This window comes from Bufo gargarizans, chromosome 10 (assembly GCF_014858855.1).
Source record: "Bufo gargarizans isolate SCDJY-AF-19 chromosome 10, ASM1485885v1, whole genome shotgun sequence".
Classification (NCBI taxonomy): Eukaryota; Metazoa; Chordata; class Amphibia; order Anura; family Bufonidae; genus Bufo; species Bufo gargarizans.
In genome coordinates this window covers 18,429,640-18,445,944 of record NC_058089.1, presented here as the reverse complement: position 1 = coordinate 18,445,944, position 16,305 = coordinate 18,429,640, and the positions used below count along the sequence as shown (strand labels likewise).

The 16,305-nt window shown below is 44.9% G+C and overlaps 1 long non-coding RNA gene across 1 annotated transcript in view; it reads right to left on the bottom strand.

The window, feature by feature from the left end:
- LOC122920704 overlaps positions 1-12,114 on the bottom strand; it is a 73,737-nt gene extending 61,623 nt beyond the window's left edge. Inside the window, exon 1 of the long non-coding RNA XR_006386928.1 lies at positions 11,990-12,114. This is a non-coding gene — a long non-coding RNA (uncharacterized LOC122920704). The remainder of the gene's footprint in view (positions 1-11,989) is intronic.
- Positions 12,115-16,305: the final 4,191 nt, after the last annotated feature.

The following is a 16,305-nucleotide window of genomic DNA, read 5'->3' as shown; positions in this document are numbered from 1 at the left end:
AGTATACTGTGTATATACACTACAGAAGACAGTATACTGTGTATACACTGCAGAAGACAGTATACTGTGTGTATACACTACAGAAGACAGTATACTGTGTGTATACACTACAGAGGACAGTATACTGTGTGTGTAAATATACTACAGAGGACAGTATACTGTATATATACTACAGAGGACAGTATACTGTGTATATATACTACAGAGGACAGTATACTGTGTGTGTATATATACTACAGAGGACAGTATACTGTGTATATACACTACAGAGGACAGTATACTGTGTGTGTATATATACTACAGAGAATAGTATACTGTATATACACTACAGAGGACAGTATACTGTGTATATATACTACAGAGGACAGTATACTGTGTGTGTGTATATACACTACAGAGGACAGTATACTGTGTATATATACTACAGAGGACAGTATACTGTGTGTGTATATATACTACAGAGGACAGTATACTGTGTGTGTATATACACTACAGAGGACAGTATACTGTGTATATACACTACAGAGGACAGTATACTGTGTGTGTATATATACTACAGAGAATAGTATACTGTATATACACTACAGAGGACAGTATACTGTGTATATACACTACAGAGGACAGTATACTGTGTGTGTATATATACTACAGAGAATAGTATACTGTATATACACTACAGAGGACAGTATACTGTGTGTGTATATACACTACAGAGGACAGTATACTGTGTATATACACTACAGAGGACAGTATACTGTGTGTGTATATATACTACAGAGGACAGTATACTGTATATATACCACAGAGGACAGTATACTGTGTATATACACTACAGAGGACAGTATACTGTGTATATATACTACAGAGGACAGTATACTGTGTATATACACTACAGAGGACAGTATACTGTATATATACTACAGAGAATAGTATACTGTATATATACTACAGAGGACAGTATACTGTGTATATACACTACAGAGGACAGTATACTGTGTGTATATACTACAGAGGACAGTATACTGTATATATATATATATATATATATATATGTACACTACAGAAGACAGTATACTGTATATATACTACAGAGGAATGGAATGGGGCAACTACAGTACCCTGAAAGATTATCAAAATTAGGGTTATTCACTTTAGAAAAAAGACGACTGAGCAGAGATCTAATTACTATGTATAAATATATCAGGGGTCGGTACAGAGATCACTCCCATCATCTATTTATCCCCAGGACTGTGACTGTGACTTCTGGAGGAAAGAAGGTTTGTACACAAAGATAGAAGAGGATTCTTTACGGTAAGAGCAGTGAGACTATGGAGCTCTCTGCCTGAGGAGGTGGTGATGGTGAGTACAATAAAGGAATTCAAGAGGGGCCTGGATGTATTTCTGGAGCGTAATAATATTACAGGCTATAGCTACTAGAGAGGGGGCGCTGATCCAGGGAGTAATTCTGATGCCTGATTAGAGTCGGGAAGGAATTTTTTATTCCTCTAAAGTGGGGAAAATTGACTTCTACCTCACAGTTTTTGTTTTTTGTCTTCCTCTGGATCAACTTGCAGGATAATAGGCCGAACTGGATGGACAAATATATTTTTTCGGCCTTATGTACGATGTTATTATTATGTTACTACAAAGGACAGTATACTGTATATATATATATATATATACTACAGAGGAAAGCATACTGTATGTATACTACAGAGGAAAGCATACTGTATGTATACTACAGAGGACAATATACAGTTTATATATATATATATACTACAGAGGAAAGCATACTGTATGTATACTACAGAGGAAAGCATACTGTATGTATACTACAGAGGACAGAATACTGTATATATACAGTACAGACCAAAAGTTTGGACACACCTTCTCATTCAAAGAGTTTTCTTTATTTTCATGACTATGAAAATTGTAGATTCCCACTGAAGGCATCAAAACTATGAATTAACACATGTGGAATTATATACATAACAAGAAAATGTGAAACAACTGAAAATATGTCATATTCTAGGTTCTTCAAAGTAGCCACCTTTTGCTTTGATTACTGCTTTGCACACTCTTGGCATTCTCTTGATGAGCTTCAAGAGGTAGTCACCTGAAATGGTCTTCCAACAGTCTTGAAGGAGTTCCCAGAGATGCTTAGCACTTGTTGGCCCTTTTGCCTTCACTCTGCGGTCCAGCTCACCCCAAACCATCTCGATTGGGTTCAGGTCCGGTGACTGTGGAGACCAGGTCATCTGGTGCAGCCCCCCATCACTCTCCTTCATGGTCAAATAGCCCTTACTTTCAAAGTTTTCCCAATTTTTTGGACTGACTGACCTTCATTTCTTAAAGTAATGATGGCCACTCGTTTTTCTTTGCTGCTTTTTTCTTGCCATAATACAAATTCTAACAGTCTATTCAGTAGGACTATCAGCTGTGTATCCACCTGACTTCTCCTCAACGCAACTGATGGTCCCAACCCCATTTATAAGGCAAGAAATCCCACTTATTAAACCTGACAGGGCACACCTGTGAAGTGAAAACCATTTCAGGTGACTACCTCTTGAAGCTCATCAAGAGAATGCCAAGAGTGTGCAAAGCAGTAATCAAGGCAAAAGGTGGCTACTTTGAAGAACCTAGAATATGACATATTCTCAGTTGTTTCACACTTGTTTGTTATGTATATAATTCCACATGTGTTAATTCATAGTTTTGATGCCTTCAGTGGGAATCTACAATTTTCATAGTCATGAAAATAAAGAAAACTCTTTGAATGAGAAGGTGTGTCCAAACTTTTGGTCTGTACTGTATATATATATATATATATATATATATATATATTACAGAAGACAGAATGCTGTATATATACACTACAGAGGACATTACACTATATATATATATATATATATATATATATACACACACACACTACAGAGGACAGTCTACTGTATATATACTACAGAGGAAAGTATACTATATATATACTACAAAGGACAGTATACTGTATATATATTATAGAGGACAGTACACTGTATATATACTACAGAGGATAGTATACTGTATATATATACTACAGAGGACAGTATACTGTATATATACTACAAAGGACAGTATACTGTATATACTATATATGCACTACAGAGGACCGTACACTGTATACTGTATATATACACTACAGATTTATTTTCTGATATTTAGAGACTCTATATTGACAGGGATTAGCGCTAAGCAAATGTGGTGCCAATATTCAAAAAAGAGTCCAAAAACAGAGCCCGGAAACTATAGGCCGGTAAGTTTAACATGTGTCGTGGGTAAACTGTTTGAAGGTTTTCTAAGAGATGCTATCTTGGAATAACTCAATGAAAATAAGCAAAAAACGCCGTATCAGCATGGCTTACATAGAAACATAGAATGTGTCGGCAGATAAGAACCATTTGGCCCATCTAGTCTGCCCAATATACTGAATACTATGGATAGCCCCTGGCCCTATCTTATATGAAGGATGGCCTTATGCCTATCCCATGCATGCTTAAACTCCTTCACTGTATTTGCAGCTACCACTTCTGCAGGGATCGGTCATGTCAAACTCATTTAATCAGTTTCTAAGTCCTAGACTTGACCGTGGCGAATACACTACAGCTTTCTTGCCGTCTTACATTTAGACCATTTTCTAAACCTAAAACAGGCGTAGAAAATGATGAATAAGATGGGCCTGCTCACCCGTTCCCTTCCCCACCCATGTCATGCCCACTTTTTTAGACCTAGCGTTAGCGGGGAAAAGTCACAGATTGCTGCGCAAATAACCTTTGCGCCCCAATCTGCACCAGAAATACACCTAATACATCAGAAATACACCTTGGATAATAAATGACCCCCTATGTTACTATGACAGATTTTCATTTTTTACATCAGTCATGGGATAACCCCTTTAAGGACGCACACTGCACTTGTAGTACACCTCACTGCCCTAAACACTTCTAACCAGCTGCATCCGAAATACAGAAACAAGACAGGACACCATAAAACAGGACTAGCTCTGTAGGAGAGTAGAGTCCTACATCGCTTCCTACCGCCACAGATAAGGGCTCATACACAAGAACGTATTTTTTTCTCTGTCCGTTCCATATTTTTGCAGTCTGTATGCGGAACCATTGACTTCAAAGGGTCTGCAAAATAGACGGAATTGATTCAATGTGCATTCCATTTCCGTATGTCCGCATGGCCATTCCGCAAAAAAGATAGAACATGTCTTATACTTGTCCGTTATTCATATATTTTTTTACGCATCTGTGTTTTGCAGACCGCAAAATACGTACGGTCGTGTGCATGAGCCCTAACACAGATGGTGGCAATCTGAGCAAAGCTGGTCTCCTAAGGCCCCATTCGCAGGACCGTATTTTTGGTCTGCATCTGATCTGCATTTTTTGCGGACAGGATGCGGACCCATTCATTTCAATGGGTCTGTAAAAAATGTAGTATGTCCGTTCCGCAGCTCTGTTTTGCGGACAAGGATAGGCATTGTTACAGTGGATCCTCAAAAAAACAGATGCAACATGGACATCACATGGACATAATCTATATTTTTTGCGGACCACAAAATACATACGGTCGTGTGCATGAGCCCTAGTGTTGTATGCATGCCCTTAGGGCTCATGCACATGAACGTATTTTTTTGTCTGTGTCCGTTCCGTTTTTTTTTTTTTGCATGTAAGTGGACCCATTCATTTCAGTGGGGCCGCAAAAAAAACGGAAATGATTCCGTCTCTGTATGTCCACATGTCCATTTCACCAAAAAATAAAAAATGTTCTATTATTGTCTGCATTACGGACAAGGATAGGCATGTTCTATCATGGGTCAGTTGTTCCGGCCGGTATCCGTGTTTTGCGGATCCACAATTTGCAAATCGCAAAACAACAATGGTCGTGTGCATGAGCCCTTAAAGGGGTTGTGCTATCTGGGACATTTTTCTGTCTGTCCATGGATAGTATCCGTTTTTGGAGCTCGATCTCATTCACTTCGTTGAAGCTGAACTGTAATGCCAGACACAACTCATGGGCAGCGGGTGGCGAATGTTTTTGGAAGGAAGCAGCCATGATTTTCTAATCCTGGACAACCACTTTAAAATAACAATTTTAAATGGCAGGGAAGGGGTTAAAATACTAAAACAATAAAACAAGTCATAGTCACGGGTTCAAACCCCCTCCGCTCCAGTGCCACCTCTTTGGTCGAGCATTCTTTACGTGGCTGCAGAGGTGACAGCCACGTAACCACTGCAGCCAATTACTGGCCTCAGGCCGTATACCGCTGAGGCCGGTGATTGACTGCAGCAGCGGCGTGCAGTTTACAGGACATCATTGCTGCCAGCAGGGAGATGGCTGCAACGAGGGGGAGGAGCGGCGCTGGAGCGGAGACGAGTATTGTTGTTTTTGCTATTTTTAACCCCTTCCCTGCCATTTCGCAGTGTTTCATGTAACCCCCTTTAAGAAGTAGAGGAATCCACAGCGTACTTCGAGGATTGGTGAGGCGAACATGGGAAGCAGACGTCGCTGGTGGGATCGAGGGATTTTTTTTTTTTTAATTGAAGCAAGGCCCGGTGAAGATGAAGCAGCACAGACAAGAATTTGCTGGGGTCGATTTTCTTGCCAAGCGCGGTCCCATCATGTCTTCTCAGACTTCGCATCTGAATTCGTTTAGACCATGTTTTATTTAACGAGGCTGCTCTTAAGAAAGCGCCAATTACACGGCGTTTGGCTCCAGCACCGGGAATAAAATGAACAGTATTCATGTAATAAGCCGGATTAACTGCGGCCGCCGCTCTCCTAACGCCCTCAAAAAAAATAAAAAATCCTCTCTCTCCCCCGATGCTCTGCGGGGAACGCTCTGCTTAATGAAATCCAACACAGATCCAACCACCCAGACATCGGCAGACTGAGGTCACAGAGGAATATCAGGAGATGACTTAGAGGGACATAAAAGGGGTTCTGCAGGGTTAAAAAAAGGAAAGAAAAAAAAAGGGTCTGGTTCTCGTCCACAAACAGCGCCACCCTTGTCCATGGACTGTGTCTGGTATTGCAGCTCATTTGCTTTCACTATAAAGGGGTTCTCTAGGATTTTTAAAATTGATAGCCTAACCCCAGCACAGATCTGTACCTATTCGGATTTCATGCAGATTTTGGAACAAAATGCATGCCAAAATCTATGTGAAAATTCTGTGGTGTGAGCATACCCTTAGGAACCAGATCATTACTGGGCGATCTAATGAGTTTATTATCCTCAGGATAGGTCATCAATATCAGATCGGTGGGGGTCTGACCCCCGGCATCCTCGACAATCAGCTCTATGAGGAGACAGCACGCAGCAGTAGAGCAGGAAGAGAGAACGGAGACAGCACGTGCAGACTGCGCGCGCCATCTCCTCATACAGCTGATCGGCAGGGGTGCCGGGATCCTGAGGATAGGTCATCAATATCAGATCGGTGGGGGTCTGACCTCCGGCATCCTCGACAATCAGCTCTATGAGGAGACAGCACGCAGCAGTAGAGCAGGAAGAGAGAACGGAGACAGCACGTGCAGACTGCGTGCGCCGTCTCCTCATACAGCTGATCGGCAGGGGTGCAGGGATCCTCAGGATAGGTCATCAATATCAGATCGGTGGGGGTCTGACCTCCGGCATCCTCGACAATCAGCTCTATGAGGAGACAGCACGCAGCAGTAGAGCAGGAAGAGAGAACGGAGACAGCACGTGCAGACTGCGCGCGCCATCTCCTCATACAGCTGATCGGCAGGGGTGCCGGGATCCTGAGGATAGGTCATCAATATCAGATCAGTGGGGGTCTGTCCCCCGGCATCCTCGACAATCAGCTCTATGAGGAGACAGCACGCAGCAGTTGAGCAGGAAGAGAGAACGGAGACAGCACGTGCAGACTGCGCGCGCCATCTCCTCATACAGCAGATCGGCAGGGGTGCCGGGATCCTGAGGATAGGTCATCAATATCAGATCGGTGGGGGTCTGACCCCCGGCATCCTCGACAATCAGCTCTATGAGGAGACAGCACGCAGCAGTTGAGCAGGAAGAGAGAACGGAGACAGCACGTGCAGACTGCGCGCGCCATCTCCTCATACAGCAGATCGGCAGGGGTGCCGGGATCCTGAGGATAGGTCATCAATATCAGATCAGTGGGGGTCTGACCCCCGGCATCCTCGACAATCAGCTCTATGAGGAGACAGCACGCAGCAGTTGAGCAGGAAGAGAGAACGGAGACAGCACGTGCAGACTGCGCACGCCGTCTCCTCATACAGCAGATCGGCAGGGGTGCCCGGATCTTGAGGATAGGTCATGAATATTAAAAGCCCGGAGAACCCCTTTAATGTACGTTTATTTCCCAAGTCCAGAGAGGGACGGAAGCCCTTTGGTCAGGAGTTGCGCCTAATGCACGTCATATCTGCTCATACACAGACTGGATCCTGCAGTTTTATGTGCACCTCTACAGAAAAGCCAGGGTACGTTCACACCTGCGGCATCCCGGATACGGCAGGCAGTTACGACAGAGAACAGCCTGCCAGAGTTAAGCCTCATTCACACGCCCGTGCTCAAATCCATGAGACAACACACGTCCCCATTCATTTTAATGTGTGTATTCAGACATCAGTGTTTTAGCACGGTCCGTGGGTCAGTGTTTTTAGCATGGATGCATGCTCTATTTTGTCCACGGATCCATCACGCCCATTAATAGTCTATCAGTCCGTGAAAACCACGGATGCAACACAGATGCCATCCGTGTTGCATCTGTGTTTCACGGATCATTAGGAAGAGATGCTTTGAAATTTATTTTTCAGCTGTTCAGTGTCAGTAAAACACAGAAGGCACACGGACAGCAAAAAACGGACACACGAACCCAACACGGATCCTTCACAGACAGCTTCACGGATGCATCACTGACCACCTGCTCACGGATTTGAGCACGGACACGGATGTGTGAATGAGGCTTCATGGAGAACTAAATTTGCTATCCTCTGGATGGAGCGGATCGGGCTTCCTATTTGTCCAGCCTGCAAATGCAACGGGCGGCCTCCCCCTAGGGCCCTCTATAACGCATCCCAGGTGTAGGAAATGCCGAGTGGTATGTTGCGGCCTAAAATGTCTCTTTATGTGTGTCACGGTGCTCCTACCTGGATACCGCTGGACCCCAGGCTTTGGCTCCGAAGCAATAAATAGGGGGAATAATTGAGAAATAAGAGAATAACTGGAGTCCGGACCTTGAGATGAAGTTTAATCGCAGCTTTACTTTCAATAAACGTTCTCCAAAATGGTTTACAGGCTTTGTCTTGGTTCCAGCAGGCTTTAGCATGAAACTGGCAGGCAAACTCCACTCTGCTATATCTGATTCTCTCTGACTCAGCTGTACTGACAGGCTAGCTATATAACTCAGCTTATTCTGGGTGCTGCACTTCACTTTGTAGTCTGACTCTAGGTTATGCCAGGAAACTTTCCTTCTGGCTCCTGAGGCTTCAAGCTTTGGCCTCCATGGCCAGCAGAGCTTAGGGTGCTCTGGCTGGCGTAGGTATGTCCAACAGAGACTTGCCCCTGCACACCCTTCCCCTAGCTGGGGGTAAGCCAGACTGACTAGAACTGGTCTTCACCCTTCCTGCAGGAAGTAGGGCTGGCCCACTCCCCTACAGAGGGGGGTTAGAATGGAACGGTAAGTTCCATTCTCTCTAAGTAGAGCTCTGCCATATTTGCTGCCACCTGCTGGTGAACCAGGCACATTACATGAACATAACAGTTGCAAACAGATTAGGATGGAATGCACAGTGTATAGGACCTGGAAATAAATGCATAAGTTGACATGAGGTTAGACCAATAAAGACAGTAGCAGGGTGCAGGAATGGTAACACCACTCTGGGGTGTCACACAAATAGCTCAGCAAATCAGCTGCAGCCTCAGCCCGGCCATTCATAAAAGCCAGCATGGCTCTCGGCTAGTTATGTAAGGAGGAAGTAGGACAAAGGCTTGTGTTATCAGCCAGGCATCAAAGCTTCATTGAGACATTCTTGCACAGTTAACCCCTTCCCTGACGGATAGCCTTTAACCATTGCAATCGACTGGCCCTATCAGCTGCAACCTCCTGCGGCAGCCTTATTTCAACCGTGATAGAACGCCCCCTAATAACCTAATAACGCTTTTTTTACTCCCTTCTCCTGATCTAAGTCAGAAACGTCTACTTCTTTTTGCATTATTGAAACGGACTTTCCCGGGGCGAGCGTCTGACGCCAATTGTCCGTCCTGCCGCTGACGATCAGCGCAAAGACACAAATTATAGTTGGAACTGAATTCTTGATTGAGATCGTCTTGGGAATGTCTTGCAATAAAGGAACCCAGAAGTATCTTATCGGGTTAAACTGGTTGAAGTACAAAGAAATGCAAGGAATCAAAACGTGTTTGGAGGAAAAATTTTGGGCCATACGTTTTTTTACAAGAAAAACACATTTTCACCAGTAAAAAAACATCCTGCCAAAGATAACTTTGGAAAACCGCAGCAAATTGTTGTAAGGCCTGGGCTACATTGCAACTTTTTGTAGTGCTACTGATTGACTTTAAAGGGGTTGTCCAGAATTAGAAAAACATGGCTGTTTTCTTCTAAAAACGGTACCACCCCTGTCCATGGGTTGTTTCTGAAATTGCAGCATGGCTCTATTGTATTCAATGGGACAGAGCTGCAAAACTGCACAAGAACAAGGAAGAGGGGGGAGGGTGTTGTTTGTGGAAGAAAGCAGCTATGTTTTTTTAATTCTGGATGACCCCTTTAACTACTGAGTGCACCGAGTGATGGCTGCAGTCGACACCACTGCACCCAACCTAATGTATTCCTTTTGGTCTGCTGCTTTGACTTAGGACCCTTGCACAAGAACGTATTTGCTTTCTCTCTCCGTTCAGGTTTTTTTTTGCGGACCATTTGCGGAATTATTCTTTTTAATGGGTCCGCAAAAAAAACGGAAGTTACTCAGTGTGCATTCTGTTCGTATTTCCATTTCGCTGAAAGATAGAACTTGTCCTATTATTGTCCGCATAACGGACAAGGATAGTAATGTTCTATTAGGGGCCAGCTGTTCCGTTCCGCAAAATACGGAATGCAGACGGACGTCATCTGTATTTTTTGCGGGTCCGTTTTTAGCGGACCGCAAAATACATACGGTCGTGTGCAAGAGGCCTCAACCTGTACGGATACAATGAGACACAGAGGGTGTAGCTACAGAGCAGTGATGGCTAACCTCCGGCACTCCGGCTGTGGGGAAACTACGACTCCCAGCATGCTCCTATCATTTCTATGGAGTTCTGAGAACAGCCAAGCAAGTGTGCATCTTGGGAGTTGTAGTTTCCCCACAACTGGAGTGCCGGAGGTTAGCCATCCCAGCAATAGGGGTGCAGAGGTAGCAGTCACTAACCCCAAATACCCCGTCTGCCACAAAAGAAGACACCATTATTATTATAGAAAGCACATGGCAGGTGGGGGCCCCTGTTGCAGATTTTGCACTGAGACCCTGGAGCTTCAAGTTATGCCACAAAAGCACATCAAAAGTTTGATAAAAACACGTAAGACAGCAGGAAAAAAAAGCCTAAAATATATTTTATTTTTCATTGTTCTCAAGAGCTCTGCTTACTGTCAGGGAATGGCAATATCTTCTCTATTATTTGCCACAGCTGAGAATTTGCAACAGTTGTATTTAGGCTATAATATCATGTTTACATCACAGATCTCTCTCCTCTGATACATTGTATCAGTTTGGCCTCTTTCACACGGTTAGTAAGCCAAAACTAGGAGTGGGTCCAAAACATATCTGTCGCAGATTGCGGTGCAAAGGTTATTTGCGCCGCAATCTGTGTCTTTTCCCCATTAATGCCAGGTCTGAAAAAGGGGGCGTTGTGTGAGCGGGGAAGGGGGCGTACCGGCATGCCCGTGACATTTATCATTTTCTATACCTGTTTTAGGTGTAAAGAATGGTCTAAATTCCTTTTTGCTATTTCTATGTTGGCCACTAGGGGCAGTGTTTCACCGGGACTGCGAATACTGAGTCATAGCTGCAGTGTGGTTACAAGTGCAAAAAAACTTGGCCACATATTAAGGCCTCATGCACACGACCGTTGTTTTATTCCGTGTCCGTTGTGCCGTTTTTTGTGATTTTCTGCGGACCCATTGACTTTCAATAAGTCCGTTGAAAACTCGGCTAATGCACCGTTTGTCTTCCGGGTCAATGATCCGTGGTTCCAGTCCGTCCAAAAAATATAACCTGTTCTATTATTTTCGCGGAAAACGGTTCGTGGACCCATTTAAGTCAATGGGACCGGTAAAAAACATGGAGGCACACAAGATTGTCGTCCGCGTCCGTTTTTTTCCTATCATTTGCATGGCAAACTTGACTTAGACTTTTTTTTACTTTCCTTCATGTCTGGTGATCCTCCAAAAATAAAGGAAGACACACGGAAACAAAAACGGAAACGGATCATGGAACAACGGAACCTCTTTTTACGGAACACAACAACGGTCGTGTGCATGAGGCCTAAGGCTGGGTTTACAAGTGACTGAACATCCAGCGGAAAAAAAATGCAACAAAACAGCGATTTTTTACATGAGGTTTTTGCTGCGGAAAAAGCAGCAGATTTCACCCTCTCCATTGTGCAGATCTATGCTGTCCGCAAAAATGCGCATCATTTTTCTTGCGACAGTCCAGGAATGCATTCCGCTTTTTGGTGTACCCATAGACTTCAATGGGGTACCACTTAGAACGGAATCCAAGTTCGATATCAAGGTTTTTTACATTAATAATGAATTCACAAAGTTATTACACGAGGTCTCGTGAGACTTCGCGAAGTGATAACTTCGGCTCATCGGAGCCAATACATTCTAATAACACTGTACGGAGCTCCAGTACAGTATCAAACATAAAAGATTTTCATTTTGTGCAAAATTTGACAATTTGATTCTCCTACCATAGCACATTTCTGTAGACGGCTTCCATTGCCTCTCGCTGTCCTTACATGCAGCATCCTTTCTCTTTACTAGTACAGTATCTTGTTTGTGGTGGAGAAAAAGATTGCAAGCTCCGATGGTTCATCTGCTGATATTAATGGGGAACTGACATGTCAGGTTTCCTATAAGTCTGAAGCAACTTTTCCTAGGACTCAATGTTGTGCTGTTCCTCTATTATTTCTGCTAGAACCTATGAATACATTTCTAGCAGTTTGCAATGAAGGTCCAGCTGGATGTTACCAATTTGGGGGGGGGGGGGGTCTGAGAGTATACAACCAGTGCTGTCAGTGTCAGACTGTGCAGGGATCCCCCTCCCTCCCCCCGACTGGTAACACCCAGCTGGATCTTCATTGCAAACTGCTAGTAATTCATTCATAGCTTCTAGTAGGAATAAGGGCTCTTTCACACTTGCGTTGTTCTGTTCCGGCATAGAGTTCCGTCGTCGGGGCTCTATGCCGGAAGAATCCTGATCAGTTTTATCCTAATGCATTCTGAATGGAGAGAAATCCGTTCAGGATGCATCAGGATGTCTTCAGTTCAGGACCGGAACGTTTTTTGGCCGGAGAAAATACCGCAGCATGCTGCGCTTTTTGCTCCGGCCAAAAATCCTGAACACTTGCCGCAAGGCCGGATCCGGAATTAATGCCCATTGAAAGGTATTAATCCGGATCCGGTCTTAAGCTAAACGTCGTTTCGGCGCATTGCCGGATCCGACGTTTAGCTTTTTCTGAATGGTTACCATGGCTGCCAGGACGCTAAAGTCCTGTTTGCCATGGTAAAGTGTAGTGGGGAGCAGGGGAGCAGCATACTTACCGTCCGTGCGTCTCCCGGGGCGCTCCAGAGTGACGTCAGGGCGCCCCACGCGCATGGATGACGTGATCGCATGGCACGTCATCCATGCGCATGGGGCGCTCTGACGTCACTCTGGAGCGCCCCGGGAGCCGCACGGACGGTAAGTATACTGCTCCCCCGCTCCCCACTACTACTATGGCAACCAGGACTTTAATAGCGTCCTGGCTGCCATAGTAACACTGAACGCATTTTGAAGACGGATCCGTCTTCAAATGCTTTCAGTACACTTGCGTTTTTCCGGATCCGGCGTGTAATTACGGCAAGTGGAGTACACGCCGGATCCGGACAACGCAAGTGTGAAAGAGGCCTAATAGAGACATGGTACAACATAGAATAGTAAGAATAGATGCTCCAGAATTGGTAGTACATGGGGAACGCAGGTCAGTAGAGGCGACAGGTTTTCTTTAAAGGGAACCTGTCACTGGGATTTTGTGTATAGCGCTGAGGACATGGGCTGCTAGATGGCCGCTAGCACATCCGCAATACCCAGGTCCCATAGCTCTGTGAGCTTTTATTGTGTATAAAAAACGATTTGATACATATGCAAATTAATATAAAAGAGTCATATCTTACTTGTGTGACCAGAGAAGAATCATATTTTCAAGCTCTGACTCATCTCAGCCGTTTTAGACGCCGATCTTAATAAACCGCTAAGCTGGCGCCGGAGTTATGAAGAAGCGCAGGCTTCCACATCACTTCGGCGGATCCACCGCTGCTGCGAAATGTAAGACAGCTTCCGAGCGGTCTTACATTTAGATCTTTTTCTACGCCTCAGGCCTCATGCACACGACCGCTGTTTCATTCCGTATCCGTTGTTCAGTTTTTTGGTGATTTTCTGCAGACCCATTGACTTTCAATGGGTCCGTTGAAAACTCGGCTAATGCACCGTTTGTCATCCGCGTCCGTGATCCGTGGTTCCAGTCCGTCCAAAAAATATAACCTGTCCTATTTTTTTCACGGAAAACGGTTCGCGGACCCATTCAAGTCAATGGGACCGTGAAAAAACGCGGAGGCACACAAGATTGTCATCCGTGTCCGCGCGTCCGCGTTTTTTCCTATTATTTGCATGGCAAACTTGACTTCGATTTTTTTTTTACTTTCCCTCATGTGATCCTCCAAAAATAAAGGAAAACACACGGAAACAAAAACGGAAACGGATCACGGAACAACGGAACCCCGTTTTGCGGAACGGAACACAACAACGGTCGTGTGCATGAGGCCTAAAACAAGCGTAGAAAATGGTAAATAAGACGGGTCTTCCAACCCTTCCCACGCGCGACCGCTTTCTTAGACCTAGCGTGTGTTGCGCTGCAATCTGCACCTGAAATAAGCCTAATAGAGGCGTATTTCAGGCCCCTTTATCTACATGTAACAGAAGAAAAATGGGTGACATCCCACGATTTTTAAAACTGCAACATGTCAATTCTGGAATTTTTCGTGTTTGCATTGCATAGGGCGACTATGACCTCAAAATTTGCGTTAGATTTTGCAGCAGACTCCTTGCTCATTTGCTACGGCCTTTGGGAAACAACCCTCCAACCACTTCTAGCTACTCCCCTTCCAGTGGTTGTAGGTCTACATATTCAGTCGGGTAATCTAGAATTGGGAGATATGTCAGTTTTCTTCTCATCTATGCTCCAGTCGCGCGCAGCGGCCATGGTGTTAATATAGTGTGTATACAGCAGACATGAGTGGAATTTCCCTCGCTGTCTGCAGATTGTAATAAACAGACATCTCCTGTATTAACATGCCCTTATGTAGTAAATCCACAATAGGCCGGTGATGTGCTACATTTCTTCAGAAAATGTCAAATCAAACAGTTTGAAAGGCTTTAGGCACTCTGGAATGTCTTCTGATGGGATTGTTTAGCCTGGTTGGGGGAGAGGTAATGAATTTAAGAATGCCTAAAATATACAGGATGACTTGGGGTGAAAGTCTCTATTTTTAGAGGTACAAAAATATGAATGTTATGTCATCCCCTAGGCTACGGGCTGGAACGATCTGTGCTTCCTCAATGCATCTAAAAGGTAAAATGAAGCAACTTTGTGGACAGCCTTGATTAAAAAGATCCTACCGTATTGCGCATACAGCTCTATGTGTAACCATGGTTACAGACTACAAGTTCTGTGTAGTCGGATCCTGCACTTATACTTACTTTCCATCTATCCCCTTGTTCTTTATGCAAATGTATGACGGCTGTGCCCACGTTTTGCGGACCACAAAAGGCGGATCCACCAAACATGGGCACTGGCCACATCGCAATGCGGACCCATTGACTTCAATGGGTTGGTAATCCGCTAGAACATAGTCTATCTTTTGCGGCACGGAGGAAACCCTTCTGTGTGTTTCCATGTGCATCCGGGTCCGTGCCTCCGCAATGCTCTATCTTTCGTCACATCTTGCAGATCGCCGCCCTATTGAAAGTCAATGGGTCCGCACAGTGATGCCGGGTGCACACGGCCCGTGTTTAGCAGATCCGTGGTTTGCGATTCGCAACACGGGCACGGCTGTCCCACGGTCCTGTGAATGCACCTTAACCTACCAAAGGTACGTAAGCAAGACGCGGGGGACAGGTGGAAAGGAGTATGACTGCAGGGTCAAACTGTAAACATGTCTGTAACCATGGAGACACATAGATCTGCATAGGACACTGAGCAGAGTAGCGCCTCTTCTTACGTAAGGTTTGGGAGACTTGGGTTAGAGTACGACCACAGGGCACCATCGTGTCGCTGCTGCGATGAGGCCGTGCAGGCCCTAATGAGGACCAGACTGTTTTAGCTGCATTGTTAATGGCCGCGCAGTATTGTGGGTGCCGCATGGCTATTAACAATGCAGGCCGACCATACAGCGCGGTGCTCATTAGTTTAGTTAGGGCCCGCTGTGGCCTATACAAAGTGGCCACGTCTCATCTGCTACATGACCATGCCGTGTGGTCGTATCCTTAGGTCCCTGATGTACAACTTGAATCACAGGGGCCCCAATGCCTAATTTGCAACAGGGGCCCCCTGCCTATCACGTATCATTTATAATACTGATGCCTTCTTACATGACGGAGGGGCTTTTGGTCCCCTCGGGCGCCAGGGCCTGAGTGCAATTGCCATGTCTGTACCCTATGCTCCTGTCAAATCTCATTCAAATATATTAGAGATTTTTAACTGAGGCCTCATGCACACGACCGTTGTTGTGTTCCGTTCCGCAAAATGGGGTTCCGTTGTTCCGTGATCCGTTTCCGTGTGTCTTCCTTTATTTTTGGAGGACCCCCAGACATAAAGTAAAGGAAAAAAAAGTCTAAGACAGGTTTGCCATGCAATAGATAGGAAAAAAACGGACGCGGACGACAATCTTGTGTGCCTCCGCGTTTTTTAGCGGTCCAATTGACTTGAATGGGTCCGCAAACCATTTTCCGCGAAAATAATAGGACAGG